General features: G+C 44.1%; 1 protein-coding gene across 2 annotated transcripts in view; it reads left to right on the forward strand.

Annotated features, from left to right (window-relative positions):
- Nucleotides 1-1875: 1875 nt before the first annotated feature.
- Nucleotides 1876-15731, forward strand: part of ELAPOR2 (endosome-lysosome associated apoptosis and autophagy regulator family member 2) — a 214682-nt gene continuing 200826 nt past the window's right edge. For both annotated transcript variants that reach the window (XR_006820540.1, XM_046021104.1), the window contains exon 1: nucleotides 1876-2026. The gene's annotated coding sequence lies outside the window, so the exon portion shown is untranslated. The remainder of the gene's footprint in view (nucleotides 2027-15731) is intronic.

The raw sequence follows: 15731 nt of genomic DNA on the forward strand, positions 1-15731 counted from the left end.
CTATCTTATTAGCATTTTGCTAAAATGCTAATTTTACCATTTGCCAAAATGGTAAGTATCTAAAGTATTATTAAATCTAGAATGATGTTAAATAAATACTCAAACAGCTGGAAACAATTGATATAAAATTGTTGGAGGGAATTTGTGCAGTATTAAACAAAACCCCAAAATACATTGCTACCCAATGATTTCAGTTCTAGAAAAGCATCATAGAAAAGTAAAAAGTAGAAGTGTGAACAGATTATATACCAGTACTATAATATTCCAGAATTATTCATAACATCAAATACCTGAGGAAAAAGTGCCCAATATCCAATAGTAAATTATGTATCTCCAAAGTGTAAATGTTGTTAGACAATTACTAAAGCTGTTTTTTCAGAGACTTCATTGACTTGAGAAAACATTCATGTTGTTAAGGGAAGAAGAGAAGCAGGTTACAAATTACAATTCTAGTTTCATAGTACACAAGCAGTTAAAAGACCATGAAGGAAATTCTTCAAGATGCCAATACCATTAATGGTATTATGTCTTATTGGTGGGATCCCTAGTAATTTTTACATTCTTCCTGATACTTCTAAGAATTTTTCCAAATTTTTACAATAAACATACATTATAATAATAATCAAAACGAGAGAGAGAGAGAGAGAGAGAGGGAGAGAGGGAAACTTTCACATTCCATGTGGAAATGTTTATTTAAAACTATTAAAGATAGAGACAAAGATAAATTCAGGTCAATTTATGAGTCTGCCAGGTACCTTTCTGCAGGTACTCAAGTATCAGAAACTTGGGTACTTCTTTTGAACAACAGGAGAGTTTACATCATCAAGAATTATAGAGCAAGAAGGGACCCTTGCGATCCCCACAACTGAGGAAGGCACTGTGCCCATTTGGTTCACCAGTTGGTGCCCATTACCCAGTTCAGTATATTTGCAATGAAAGAAAATATGAAGACTACCCCAGTTCACTGTACGTATAGAAAAACTGCTTTCTCCAGAAACAAAAGCGCTTTCTTGCCCAAGATTACACGTTTTCCCCATGAAATGACACCAATAGTAGCAGTACTTGTGGTTACGACTACTACCAACACCTATCGCGTCTACTGCTTGCCAGGCACTCCCCCAGGTGCTTTATGGTGCATCAATGAACTTAACCCCCCCTAACAACCCTATAGGGTAGATATGGTTACTATTTGCTTTAAAGAAGTGAGGAAACTGAGTCACCAGCTGCATCGATATTTCACTCTCCTTTCCTCCCTGCAATTTTAGGCAGATCCTGATGACCCAAAAATTCGCTCTGACGCTAGCTAGCTTGGATCCTCACCAAGGGCCGTCCCTAGGGCGCGTCTGTGAGTGTGTGTGATGCGGGAAGCAGGGAGATCTTAAAGACCTGCCGCCGGGTAAACAATATCCTGATGTCCTGTGTTTCACTCTGGCTTCATGCCTGGAGCGCCCCTCCTGGCGGGCCCGGGGGACCGGGGATACCACGGGGGACCGCGGCGTCTCTCGTCCTCCCCCGCGCGGCGAGCCTCGGGCCCGGCGGCGGCGCAGCCCCTCTGGACCCGCTGGGCCGGGCCGCAGCCCCAGCCCGCGCCACCTGCGCCCGGGCTCCCGCGTCCCCGCCCCGCGTCCCGCCCCCGCGCCGCGCCCGCGCCCGCGCCCGCGCCCCGCGGTCCCTCCCTCCGGCGTGACGGGAGCACCGGCGCCGGCTGCCCGGCCCTGAGCGCAGCCGAGCCGTCAGCGGGCGGACGGGCAGGGGGCGAGCGAGCGGCGAGCCGAGCGCGCCGCACCCGGGGAGGCTGCCTTCCTGCCGGCCGGCGGACCGCAGCGGGACCGAGATGCGGCTCCTCGCCCCGGGTCCGGCGCGGGGGAGGGGCCGGGGGCGGCGGGCGGGGGCTCCCCGCTGCGGGCTCTCGCCGCCCTGGAGCCCCGCCTGGATTTGCTGCTGGGCGCTCGCCGGCTGCCGGGCGGCCTGGGCTGGGGACCTGCCCCCCTCCTCCTCCGGCCGCCCGCTTCCTCCTTGCCTGGAGGTGAGCCGCACCTGGTCCTTTACCTGGAGTTTGCGGGGGAGGGGGAGGACGGAGCGGGAGGCGAGAGGCGAGGCGGGTGCCGGGGTGTCCCCCCTGCCGACGCCTTTTGCCTTCCTTGGAGGACGGGGGCTTTCGTGTGTTGCAGGGACGAAGTTGCCCGCCCCGGGAGGCTGGCCGACAGAGGGTGTGTGGCTTTGCTGTCTTTTGGGGGATGCTTTTCTGTTCGCGCTCCTGCTTTGAGGGCTCTGAAGGACTTTGCGGCGCCCTCTTCAGAGTGCCAGGCTTGAGGACTTGGGCCTTGGCAGAGATTTCAGCAAGTGGGGTGGCGGGGAGACTGGGGAAGCCCCGCTAGTGGCATTTGGAGACCCATCCCTTCACAGCTCTTCTGGAGAGCCAGATGTTGCCACAGGAGGATTTCCCGCTTCCCCCACCCCCATGTCCCTCCTCCCCGTTTCTCCGTCGCCTTCTCTTCCCCTAGACCCTATAGGGGTCTCTGCAAACCCCGTCCTCCCACTCGCCCGCACTCAGCTTCCTGATAAGGCCCTGGGGACGTGCTGAGCCACTGTGTGGTATCACTTGGCATCCTTCTGGCAAAATACGGATATGAATTAGAATAAAAGAGTGTGTACGTAGGGAAGAGGTGGGTTGGTGATCTAGAAAATTAGAAAAGACAGAGTGAATATGGTCCTTTTGGGAGGTGTTCATCTGGCTGAAGCATCGCCACTGTTTATTTTGTACTTCGAGCTTATTGTTGACTTAGAGCCAAAAGGAAGAAATTGTGGGTGATGAGATTTTCTCCCGCTTTTAGGAGAACTGGACTTAATGTGCCAAAAATTGACAGGGGGTGTCATTGGTTCTTGTAGTGGGTGTTTATCTTTCCTTTTAGTGTTCCAGAAAGTGCAACCTCTTAATGAAAATCAGTGAGGGGAAGGAAGCAACATTTCTGACCTACTTTGCGTGATTATGTTCGGCAGGATATGGGGAGTGGATACTGTTTTTAGGAAGATTGCTAGGAATCAGGGTGATGGGTCATTTTAATTTTTGTAGCAAAAATAGGTTAGCCAATAGCCCCTCTGGGAAGAAAGGCCAGACCCTGTTCCTTTGTGTGTGATGCTGTAACTTTTGAATTTCACCCAGGCTTGAATTATAGATTATCTGCGTTCTGGATATCATCCATCACCCTTGGATTTTTATCTTCCTCTCTCATAGTACAAGTCCCAGGACAGACTGAAATGAGAGAGAAGCAGATCAAAGGCATGTGTGAGAGCGCACGGGAGTGTTGCAATGGGGGAAATGAGGGGAAGCTCTCAAGAAACAGCTGTGTTTAACTTCGGAGTTGATCAATGTAATTAGTAGTTTAATCTGTGTTCTCCAACTTTACCTATCACCTGGAAATGATCTGTTCTTCCAGTTTTCCACAGAAAGCTGCTTCTTGGACATCCTCAGATTGAACTGTTCTAACCCGACAAATGTAAAGCTTTGCTTCCAGACCCCAGCCTCAATGGGCACACCATACTTCTGAAATGGAATGAAACGTCTTGAGGTTTTTGTCAAGCTAATTCCTAGTAGTGAAGGATCTGCTTGAAATGTTAGGGTGAGATTTAGGGCCAGTGGACTGATGATTTTTGGTCACTACGACTAGACTGATCATTTGGACGATCACACGCACCAGGCATGTACACCTAGGAAGAACAGAGTAAGAGCCTACAGCCTAACAAAGAAATAGTGACATGAGAAGGAGGAAGATGAGAAAGTTCAGGAACACTCTCTTCAATTAATCCCAGCTCTTTTGTTGCTCTGACTTTAGAAATTGCATTTGATTCAGTTCCTTGAGGTCTCCTTTGAATTTGACCCCCAAAAGTGGGAATGCATGACTCATGTAGAGGGATCGTATTGAGCTTGCCTGTGGCTGGTTGTCTTTTTAGAAATGGTGATGCACGGATGCATTGATATTCTTCCTGATGACTGACGACACCTGTATGATGACTGACTGAAAGTTAGAGGCTCCTCTGGAAATAGGAGAGGCCAAGCAGTCTCACAGGGGCTGAATCCGCTCCAGGGCATCTGGTCTGACTAGCTGAGACAGTTTTCTAGAGTTGATTGCTGTTTCTCTCTGACATTGTTTTTAACAGGAAAGGGAGAGGAGCAGGTATTTTCCAGGCTCTGAGGGTAAGGGTCTGTTGTCCTTTGAGGTGGAGCTGTGGAATTGTAGGCCAACTCTTGTGGACAAAGATTGTGGATAAAATAATTATTTTGTGTTCACTCTTAGCTGTTTATCCCTGTCCATGATTGAGTAAAAGAAAAGGAAGTGAATGCCATACCCCAGAACAGAGCTATGTGCTGGGGAGCAGAGTGCAGTGAGGGTCAGCAGCTGGAAACTAAGGCCAGCCTCTTAGTAATAGGAGACAATGTTGAAAAGGATGGAAAAGTCTGTCTGTGATTCTAACCCCCCCCCCCCCGCCAGTAGTTTGAGTTTCACCCTCATCGACCAGTATTTTTATAAAAGTAGACATGATTACATTACGTAAACTTCAATTTTCCTTGCTTGCTCCTTAGAAGAAAGCAAGGGAAGGAAAAAGAAACAGAAAATTGGTCTGGGACTAATCAAGTTACAATCACTGGAGTTCAGAAAAAAACCTTCAAAAAGACAATGGAGTTATGGGTAAAATTTCACTTAGATTTTTGCAGAGAATGGGATTCTGGGGTGAAACTCATGAAGTATGGCTTCCTTTGTCAAGTCATTGGATTATGGAGCTGAAGAGGGGAGAAAATGAGGACTTTTGGAAAGAATGTTCAGCTGGTGAGCAGATCAGCAGGGTAGAAGCACAAGCACAAACGGGCTGTAGTTTGGGAGACAGGAAAAAAGTAAAGTCAGTGTGTCAGAGAGGAAGGACAAGAGGATGTGACTGGTCGGTGGTGTTGAAGGGAAAAGAATCCGAAGACTAGATGTCAGAAAGTGCAGAATTAATTTCTCAGGCTTATGCACGGGGGAACTTAGGAAGGATAAGCATCCTCTGGGTTTCTTGGCACCAGTGTTTTACTTGTAAAAGGACAGAAATAAAAACTGATGAGATTAGTATACATTAAAGGAAAAAACAATCTACGTAAATGTTAGAGTTGATTATTGCTGAGTTAGTAGGCCTGGTTCCTGATAGTTCAGGAAAGGTCTACCAGGAGATTTCAGAGGCTGAGAGGATAGACTTATCCAAGAACGGAATGGACTGGAATTTTTGACTCACTGAATAATAGGACTTAATGGGAGTGCCAGAGGAAAAAAATGATAAAGGCCAACAGATGATTCAGAGGTGGAGTAAGGTATTAGAAGATAGAGTGCATGAGAGTAAAAAGAACAGAACTAAGTGGATTATGTATGCATTATTTAAATTTGGAAAATTAAATCACAAAATAGTTTGATTCTTAGTTCATAGCTCTGAAATCCTACATAATACGATTTTCTACCAGTCTCCGAATCTTGAGAAATATGCCTTTGTGCCAGCAGTTTTTATTCCACAGGCATTTATTGAATGTGCCAGGTGACATGTTGGGTGATGTGAAATTACAAATTAAAAAAATAAAATTTAATTGGGTAAGGATGAGACAGAAATGTCAACAATTGCAATGAAGCGATTTGGGGCCATGAGAGAAGAAAGGGGAGGTCCCATGCAGTGAGAAAGGTCAGAAAAGGCCCTATAGAGGAAGTGAGTGGGACCTGAAAGATAAGGAATTTGCCAAGCAGACAAATGTCAGGTGTGCCTGTGGGCGAGGAGGACATTTCCCGTGTGGAACACAGCTCGAGAAAGGCCAGAGAGATAAAACTGTTGTCTTATAACAGGGTGTAGCTGGGATACAGCATGGAGAGCTTAGTGAGAGATGAGTCCATGAGGTTAAGCGGGAAAAGCTTGATCCTAGGGGCCTGTGTGTATGCTGAGAAGCTGGTGTTCATCTGATAGATGTTGGGGAGCAACGGGATAATGGAAACATCAGGAGCAACAAAATACGCTTAAGTTCGGCAACGGTGTGGAATCCATCTCAGTGGAAGAGGAGACAGAAAGAGGTGAGACCTGCTAGCAGCAGTTGCAGTAGTCCAGGTAAAGGAGGACCTCAGTTAAGGAGGAGGAGTAGTGAAGATGGCAAAGAGGACGTGCTGGTGCAAGGTCGGAATTGGCGGGAAGTGGATGTCAAGGATGAGGAAATGAAAGATCCTGGCTTGAAGAGGAGATGAGGAGCTTGGTTCTGGAGAGGTTGACTTCAAGTAGAGTTGACCAGTAGGGAGTTGGGTATCAGGCCATGTTGCTCAGGGGCCTGGTCTGTGCTGATATGGGAATCACTTGAACAAAAGGCATGGTTGAAACTGCTTTATAGGATGCAATCGTCCAAGGAGTGAGAACAGAGGGGATAAAGGGTAAGACGGTTTTACCAACATTAACTGCGGCAGAACTGGAGGCGTCCACAAAGGAGACATGCGAGTAATGCTAGAGTAAGAGAGATGGACTGTACAGAGTACGAGGAAGGTGAGAAAAGGCTTTGAAGGATAAAAGGGGTGGTTGTAGTGTCCTTCGGCCAAAGAAACTCAAGTAAGATGAGGACCAAAAAGGGAAGATTGAATCTGACCGTGGGTTGCTGGTACTCAATGCCATGTGGTCCCTGTGGAATGGTGGTGATGGCTTGAGTAGTAACTGGGAGGTGAGGCAGTGGAGGTAGTGATAAGAGGAGAATTTTATTAAATAGCCTTTGTAGATTGGGTAAGAGATTGGGTCTTCAAATCCACGCATATCAGAAGAGTGGCAAATGGCCCTGTCTTCTGTTTCAGACTTGGAGGGCAACAGTTGAGAAATGCCCTTTCAGCAGGCAGCCTCCGAAGGTCATGGGCTGTGGGTAAGGGTGTCAGAGATTCTAAAGTCACACTGTTTTGAAAGAGGTTAGGACTCAGCCTTTGTTTTCAAGCAGTTACGATAATTAATCTTGCCTATGAGGCTTGTGGAGGTGATTTTCCATTTCAAGCTCTTAAGCTCAGAACCGTTTCAGGCAAATGTGAACAAGTATTCACACCATCAATATTTACAATGTAAAACTAAGAGTTGACAGTTCTGTGAAGTGTCATATTTTAGCACAAGCGATGGAAATAGAGCATAGTATAGAGTGGCACATTTGCCTATCAGAGTGTATTCCTCAGAAGTGTCTTGGATCTTATAATAATTCCTTATTGTCAGAAAACACCAGTCAAATTTTGGTGCCCTTTCCTTCCCCCTGAAGAAAGCATGGATAATTCTTGTCCCTGAATCTAAGCTATGTGTACTATTTCAGTATTAAACCCATCTTTATTGTGTACTTAAGTACCAGGTACTGGCGGTAGAACAATGAAGAAAACATATGGCCGTGCCCACATTGAGCTTTACAGGCTTGTGGGGGCAGAATCAAAACACCACCCACCATTAAGCACGTTTGCCACCGTGGTATGATGGAAAATTTTGTGTGCAGTGGGAGTATATGGCTATTGTACTCTGGGGCTGGGGGGATTCCCAAGGAAAAGGCGTTTAAGCTCAGACATTAAGGATGAGTGGGAGTTTGTTGGATGGAGGTTATGCTTGGTGGTGATAGAACATCTCAAACAAAGGAAGCCTCCTGGCGGGGAGCAATTTCTGTATCCTCCTTTAACCCCTCAACCCTTTAACTGCTAAAGACAAAGCATCTTTTCCCAGGATTGTAGACATAGCCTGTTGTTTACTCCCGGGCATGTGTTTGCCATTCTACAAGTGCTTCACACACTCAGGACTGCCCTGTAAGGATGGGAGGGTTGTGTGCTAGAGAAGGGCACAGAGCAGTGGGGACAGGTAAGAGCTGGAACCCATCCAGTATGTGTGCGGCCAGCCAGCAAGCCTGGCACAGGTCTGTGTCCATCTGCAGGAAGGAGTTTCTTCTCCTGCTTCATAGGTCCAAAGTGCACCATTTCCTAAGTCCTGTGAAGGTCCATGTGCTTTACCAGAGGCTCTGAGCACCCTTCCCTTCTCCACCCCGCCCAAGTCCATGATGTGCTCATTGAGGAAAGGATTTCATCATCTTACTCAGCAAACAGTGATTAGATATCTTTATGTTTAAGACACCTTAGGGGCTTTAAAGAGCAGTAGGACATACTACTCTTTAAATTTCATATAATCTTTTCTGATTGCACTAATCACTGCCTTGAAAATAAAGTAATGTGGGTGGCCTCCACTTTTTCCATTATAAAAAGAGATTGATCTTCATAGTACATTTAATCTTACTTGACATCTTCTCTCAGTTATGCCAGATTAAAGACTGCAATAAAAACCCAGTGATCAGAATATATTGAAATTACTCTCAACTCGGTTAATAGCTCTGGAGTTCAGGATACTATTTATTGCTTATTCAAGCCTTCACTTTTAAAGTTTTTTTCTCTAGGTCAGTGGTTCTCAGAGTGTGATCCTAGGACTAGCAGGGTTAACATTACATGGGAACAGGTGCCTGGGTGGCTCAGTTGGTTAAAAATCTGCTCCGGCTCAGGTCATGATCCCCGGGTCCTGGGATCAAGATCAACAGGCTTCCCGCTTCTCCCTCTCCCTCTGCTGCTCTCTGCTTGTGCTTGCTTGCTCCCTCTCTCTGTCAAATAAAGAAAAAGAATCTTAAAAAAAAATTACCTGGGAACTTGTTAGAAATGCAAGTTCTTGTGCTTTGCACAGCAGTCTGGCTTAAAACCAGCTCCCCAGGGGATTGTGTTGTACCCTGAAGTAGGAGAATCACTGCTCTAGGTATAAGGTGAGGAATATAGTTTAGTTGCCTGAAACCCAGGGACTTGTTTCAATGTTAACACTCCTTCAGCTGTAACTCAAGCGGATTTGCTGTTTCTGCAGGGCATCTCAGAGACTCCTACAATAAACACATCAAATGGAGCACAAGCTCCTCCCATTACCATGAAGTGTATCAGCAAGCATTTCTCTGTTATCTTCCATACACCAGGTACTAGGCAGAATGCTGCTGATAATACAGAATGCAGAGGACATTGTCATCCCTCTCTAGGAGCCTGAGGCCTGAGGGAAGAAAGAAGCATGCACTCATGGAAATTAATGAGTGTTTCTCCCTGCAATAGACATTGGAATAGAAAAAAAATACATGGTAATATTAAGAATGTATGGTCAGGCTTCTTGGTAAATGTTTGCCAATGTTTGCTAGTTATGGGAAGGAATCTGTTGTGTATATTTTGCTCCAACTGTAAAGTGTCTTATTATAGTAGACATAGGATCAGAGGTGATCAACGAAGAATGTAGTCACATCTGGGCTCTGCCACTGGTTTATGGGACCTTGTGCAAATCAACTTCTTTGAATCGTTCTTTGTCTGAAAATGGAGACAGTAATTCCTGCCTTATCCACGTTAGAGTTACTGGGAGAATCTAATGCATTTGAAGATGCTTTGTAAATTTTAATGCAATGCCAGATAGTAGTTATTATGCTTGTCTAAGAACAGTGTTTCTGAGAGGATGGACTGAAGTGTAAAAGGGCTAGGAAGGGGAAAGGAAATTTGTTTACTTATGAAAGAATCTTATAGGAGTATTTTTCCTAATTATGCAAATTGTGCATGGTGAAAATTTTAGAAAATAATAGAATGTATTTAAAAATTCAGCCCTACTTCTTCCACTTGGAGATATCTGGAATTAAAGTCTTAGCTCATTTTCTACTTATGCATTTCTTTTTTCAAAACTACAAGTAAGCCCAGAGTGTCTTTTTCTGTCTTGTTGTAACCATTTCCCAATGACCCTAACACTTTTTTGTAAATATTTCCATAATAGTTATAAAATATTTTAATATATTATATATTGCAAAATAGTGCATCATTTGAATGTCTGCCACTGTTCGCTTATGAGTCATTTACTTCACCATTTCACTGACGGTGCTCTCTTCTAGGTCAACAATGACCTCTTCTTCACTAAATCCAGCTGTCATTCCTCTTTTTTACCTGCCTGGTCGGAGGCCCTGGACCTGATAGCTTTGTCATGGCTGAAACTAGTACTTGGCTTCTGGCACACCTCACTCCCATGGCTTTTCTCTTCACGGTGATTCTTCTCAGTCATTCCTGGTTCTGTCTCATCTCCCTGACTTCTTTACACTGGGGCTTTCCAACCCTTCCTCCTTGGCCCTCCTGTCTTTTTTGTCATCCTCACACTCTTGGTGATTTCATCCAGTTTCTCGGTTTTAAATACCATCTACATGTGGACAGCTCTCAGGTTGACATTTCTGGGGCAGAGCTTTCCCTGGATTCCCAGCAAGCACAGCCTGTGTGTCTCCACGTGGGTAGTTACCCCACATATCTGACATATATAACATATCTGAAGTTCATCTCCTGACAATGCCCCAAACTTACCCCTTCCCCATTTCCTTTAATGACAGCTCCTCCCTTCCCGTTCCTCAGGCCTATAAAATGTGGGAGTCTCCACGGACTTCCTCTTCTCCCACATCCTATATCCAGTCTGTCCACAAACATTCTTGTCTCTGCTTCAAGACATTTAACTCTAGAAATTTTCACCTTCTGGACCACACCACAGTCATCTCTCGCCTTGATTATAACTTCCCATTTAGACCTCCTTTAGTCTGATCTCAACAGAGCGTGAGATCACCTAAAACCCAAGTCCAAAACAGTGTTACTGTACTGCTCAGAGCTCTGGGAAGGCTTCATTCCCAATCAGAGCTCTGAGGGTGGCTTCCAGGACCCAGTGTGGTCCAGTATCTACTAAGCCCCCAGTGAGGCTTAAGAAAGCCTGTCTCTTACTGCTCCCTCCGTTCTTCTCTTGGCTTCAGCCTCCCCAGTCTCCTTGCTCTTTGTGGAGTATGGTTGTGTGAGCTCCTTTCTCAGGAGCTGCCTCTTGGCTCTGCTTGGACTTCCTTCACTCAGGTGTTTGGATGGCTTTCTCCCTCATGTGCTTCTGGTTTCTGCTCAGTTCTCATCTTCTCAGTAGGACCTTCTCTGGGCACCTGTTGAAAATAGCACCCTCCGCCTTCTCTCCTCATTTCGTGCTTTTATTATTCTCCATAGCACTTTTCAGCATCCATGATAATATATGTTCTAGTTATTTGGGTTTTTAAAAAATATTTATAACTCCCCCTCAATAAATCGCGAGCTCCATAAAGATAGGCCTATATCTATATTCTTTCCTCTCTCCCAGCTTCCCTCCCTTTTCTTTCTCTCTTTCAAAATAAGCTTCTTTTTCCCTGGTACCTCAAACAGTGCTTGACACAGTAAATGCTTAATAAATGTTTATTGAATGAATAAGTAAATTTAATTTGCGGCACTGAGGTTTTTAATTGTATTTTTAAAAAATGTTATAATTACATAAACCATGTCTGAATTTGTTATTATTGAAGCTAGATGACTTGCATGGGAAATCTTAGGTTGAAGGATCTGAACTATATCCTGGCCGACAGTGAAAACTGTAGCTTATGGTTACTAACTTGATGGTGGAAAATGCTGTCTCATTGACGCAGTTTATGTTTCCTTAATGGCTACTGAGGGTCAGTATTTTTCATATCACTTACCTTTTTATATTTCACTTTTTGGGCAATTCTCTGTTTAGGTTTTTCACTCAGTGTTTTTCTTATGTATGTGAGTTCTTCATTGTAGTAAGGATAACATTCAATATACATTGAAAATATTTTCTCCTTGATTTTATTTTCCCGTCTACATATTTTGAGAGAATACCCAGAATAAGCCAATAATTACTTACACCATAAAAATGTAGATGGAATTACTTCCCTTAACATATCAAATAGGAATAAATTTAATTTTTAACAAGACTGATGTTTGGCACATAGTGTCTTATTAAATTCCTACAGTAAATGAAGTCTCGTGTTTGGCTGACAAAAATACTGAAGCAACTGCAAAGTGACTACGAATTCTTGGGCTTGGATTGACAGTCTTTTGTTCTAAGATTCTGTTTTTGAAATTTGAAGACTGCCCTACTTCCTTCTCTGTTCCTCATTTTCAGTGGCCACTCACATGTTTGTCTATTCGTCTAGTATTTAATGAGTTCATATGGTGTGTTTCTCTCATGGGAAAGCTAATAATACGTCAGTCTTTGATGATACCACAGACCATTAAGTGCTGTGTGGAGTCGTGCGCTGGGTTCAGCAGAAGCACAGAGAGGGGGGCTGGTCAATCAGATGAAGGAGCGCTGGCTTCAGAGAAAGTCCTGTTTGAGCTGAGTTTTGAGATTTCCAGAAGCGCATCCCAGCATGCACAGAGGCCAGCCACCTTAGTCAAAGCAAGCGGGCTGTGTGATGGTCCAGCGGCATGTACTCTTGGGAACATTTCAAGGGCTAGAGGGAAGGCACATGGGTAGGAGTGGCCGGGGATGAGGAGGCTGTGAAGAAGGCAGGAAAGCTCTGGGGAGCCACAGACACCAGATGGGAGGGGCTGTTCTGTTGTTGAATGGAGGATGATAAAACGGGGATCTTAATGGAGGCCAGACGATCGGTTGGGGGACTGCCGGTTGGGGAGAATAAAACCCAGAGCTAAGCGACAGAGTGGAGGGGGAGGGTGGCGCTGGATGGGACATTTGCAGGCTCTGATGGCTGCTAGGTTTTCCGCCTTGGGGTACTGGATGGAAGCTCGTCTTTCATTGAGACGGAACGTGTAGAAGGAGGAGGCTGGGTGGCTGGAAGAAAGAGAATGAGTTCATTATCAACATCCAGAGTTTCAGGTGCCCCAGGGACATCCACACTGGCCTCTCCCCGAGACAGCTGCAAGTCTGCCAGTGCCACAGACACCTCTCAAGCCAGGAGCCCAGGGAGAGGTACTTGAGGCCATTGATGTTGATGAGGTCTCCTGGGCTGTGAACACAGAGCGGGAGCAGTGTGTTGAGGAGAGGGCACAGGGAAATACCGGGGTTTAAAAAGCAGGCCAATGGGGCCCCCTGGGTGGTTCAGTGGGTTAAGGGTCCAACTCTTGACTTCAGCTCAGGTCATGATCTCAGTGGTCCCACCCTGTGTTTGGTGGGGAGTCTGCTTGAGATGCTCTCTCTCTCTTCCTCCTCCCCCACCCTCTGTCAGATAAATAAATAAATCTTCAAAGCAAAACAAAACAACAAAACCAACAGAGTGAGAAGCAATGGAGAATGAGCCTGAGAAGGGGCAGCCCATAAAGCAATTGCACAGAAGCAGGCTGAGGGTAGCTGACTGGTAAATGTGGAGAATGAGAGACATGTGGTGTTCCTGGATGTTCAGGAAGGCATTTGCAGTGTTGTGTCTTTGTATGCCAAGAAGCGGGGGTATATGCTGAAGGATGGTATAACAAGCAGATCATTGGCTGTTTGAACAAACATACCCTAATGTATATTAATTTAAGGAATTGATGCTAATCTGGAGGAAGGTCTTCAGTATAATGCTCTAGCCCCCCCCCCCCATTCACAGGGGATACATTCTAAGATATCCAGTGGATGCTAGAAATCCTGGACAGTACTGAGTCCTGTATATATTATGTTTTTTCCTATACATACACTCCTGTGACAAAGTTTAAGTTAAAAATTAGGCTCAGTAAGAGATTGACAACAACAATAATAAAATGTAACAATTACAACAATATACTATAGGGAAAGTTATGTGAATGTGGTCTCTCCGAATAGCTCACTGTACTGTACTCACCCTTCTTGTGGTGGGGTGAGAGGGTAAAATGCCTGTGTGATCAGGTGAAGTGAGGTGAGTCACTAGCATTAGACTGCTATTGACCTTCTGACTACATGAGGAGGGGGGATTGTCTGCTTTTGGACGTGGAAGAACCACGGATAGAAGGGCCTTCTATACCTGTGGTATTAGTATGTTATCTCTGAGCTGTTGTTGTTTCACTATTTAATCCATGTTTTGGTTTTGGGAAGGCTTAACCAAATTTTATAAAGTCAGAAAGCTGGGAAAGATGCCTAATGAGTTGGAAAGCAGAATTGGGATTTAAGATGATTTGAAAGGCTAGAAAAATGGGCAAACATAATTGTTAAATGTCGACTGTTCTTTTTGCTTCTGAAATTTAGATGTTCAAGCCTAGGATGAGGAAGTCTCGCTTAAAAGTACTTTTGAAGCCACGGATGTCACATGGCTTCTAAAAGCAATGATAGGGTAATGTGTCTTAGGCTCTATTAATATGAGCAGAGTGCTTGGCTCTGAGAAGGTAGACAGTTAACTTAGGTTAGTGATTCAACTTAGGTGTAATATTTGAAGAGGGATATTGACATATGGAGATGTTGACTTGATGTGCCAATTAGGAAATGAACTATTTGGAAAGTATGTCCAAATACTTGAGGACTGACCGAAGGAAATGCTTAGCTCTGAGGAGACTTACAGGCATCATGATCGTGAACTTCAAATGTATTATGTGCAGTCATGTGTAAGAGGCATTGATATAATGCTCATTTAGAGGATGAAACTAGGATTAGTGGGTAGTAGACTGAAGAATGCAGAATTTAGTTCATCCAAGAAGGTGTTTTATTTCTTTTTTATATTTAATTTAATTTTTAAGATTTCATCTATTTAATTGACAGACAGAGATAGACAGTGAGAGAAGGAACACAAGCAGGGGGAGTGGGAGAGGGAGAAGCAGGCTTCCTGCCAAGCAGAGAGCCGGATATGGGGCTCAGTCCTAGGACCCTGAGATCATGAGCCAAGCTGAAGGCTGACGCTTAACGACTAAGCCACCCAGGTGCCCATCTTTTTTATTTTTATTTTTAAAATTTTTTTCCAAGAAGGTGTTTTATAGCTATAGTCATGAACTGCTGCTTTATACTTTGAAATCTGCAGTGTTCCTGTTTTGGACAGACTGATGGCCTAGGTCACATCTATGAGTTCTGGTTTGCTATACTGTGCCTATATTCCTATGGTGGATCTAAGGGGCAGTTCAATGACTGCTCAAGGTTACATACATTCCTATTGTAACAGGCAAGAAGATAAATCTTTATCCTTGGTGCTTTAGTTCTAGGACACATTCATTCTTAATTTGTCATATTTAGCACTTTATTCTAAGATTTCAACAGTGTAAACACAAAACAGTGCCTTTGGTTTAACATCTTAAAATTGAGAGTGGAAAAAATGGGCCATTTGAAATTTAAGTTTGACTTCTATTTAGTAATTCTTGGGCATATCAATAATATATACTGGGAAATAACTTGAGCCAAAATAACAGGAAATGCTTACACATACCTGAGCTTGGTATGCTAGGGAAATACTTCCCTATCTAAAGAGCAGATAAATATTAACACTATTTGCTCAATTTTTTTATGATTCCTTTTTTTACATTTGACCTTCTGAAAATTAAATGCAGTATGTGTATGTTCTAGAAAAATGAGGCAATAAAAATACTCATAATCCCGCCAAGTAAACACACTACTCTTAACACTGTAGCATTTATAATAGGAGTGATAAATAAAAAGAACAATAGTCAGGTACAATTTTAGGGCTTTTCCCTTATTAATTAATTAATTCATCCTCCAGACTCTAATGAAGTTGGTCCTGATACTTACAGCATGGTTGAATTACTACTTGTGAGCCCCAGCTGTTGCCCTAGTACCCATATGCATAACCATCAGGCTGCTCTGTCTACATCACATATATCAGACATCTCTGCATCTATTTCATTATGAATATACATGTATGTTTACAAAATGGGAATATTCTGCACAGTTTGGTCATCTTTTTTTTTTTTTCTTTTTGCATTCAACAA

The sequence above is a fragment of the Meles meles genome, chromosome 10, assembly GCF_922984935.1.
Source record: "Meles meles chromosome 10, mMelMel3.1 paternal haplotype, whole genome shotgun sequence".
Lineage (NCBI taxonomy): Eukaryota > Metazoa > Chordata > Mammalia > Carnivora > Mustelidae > Meles > Meles meles.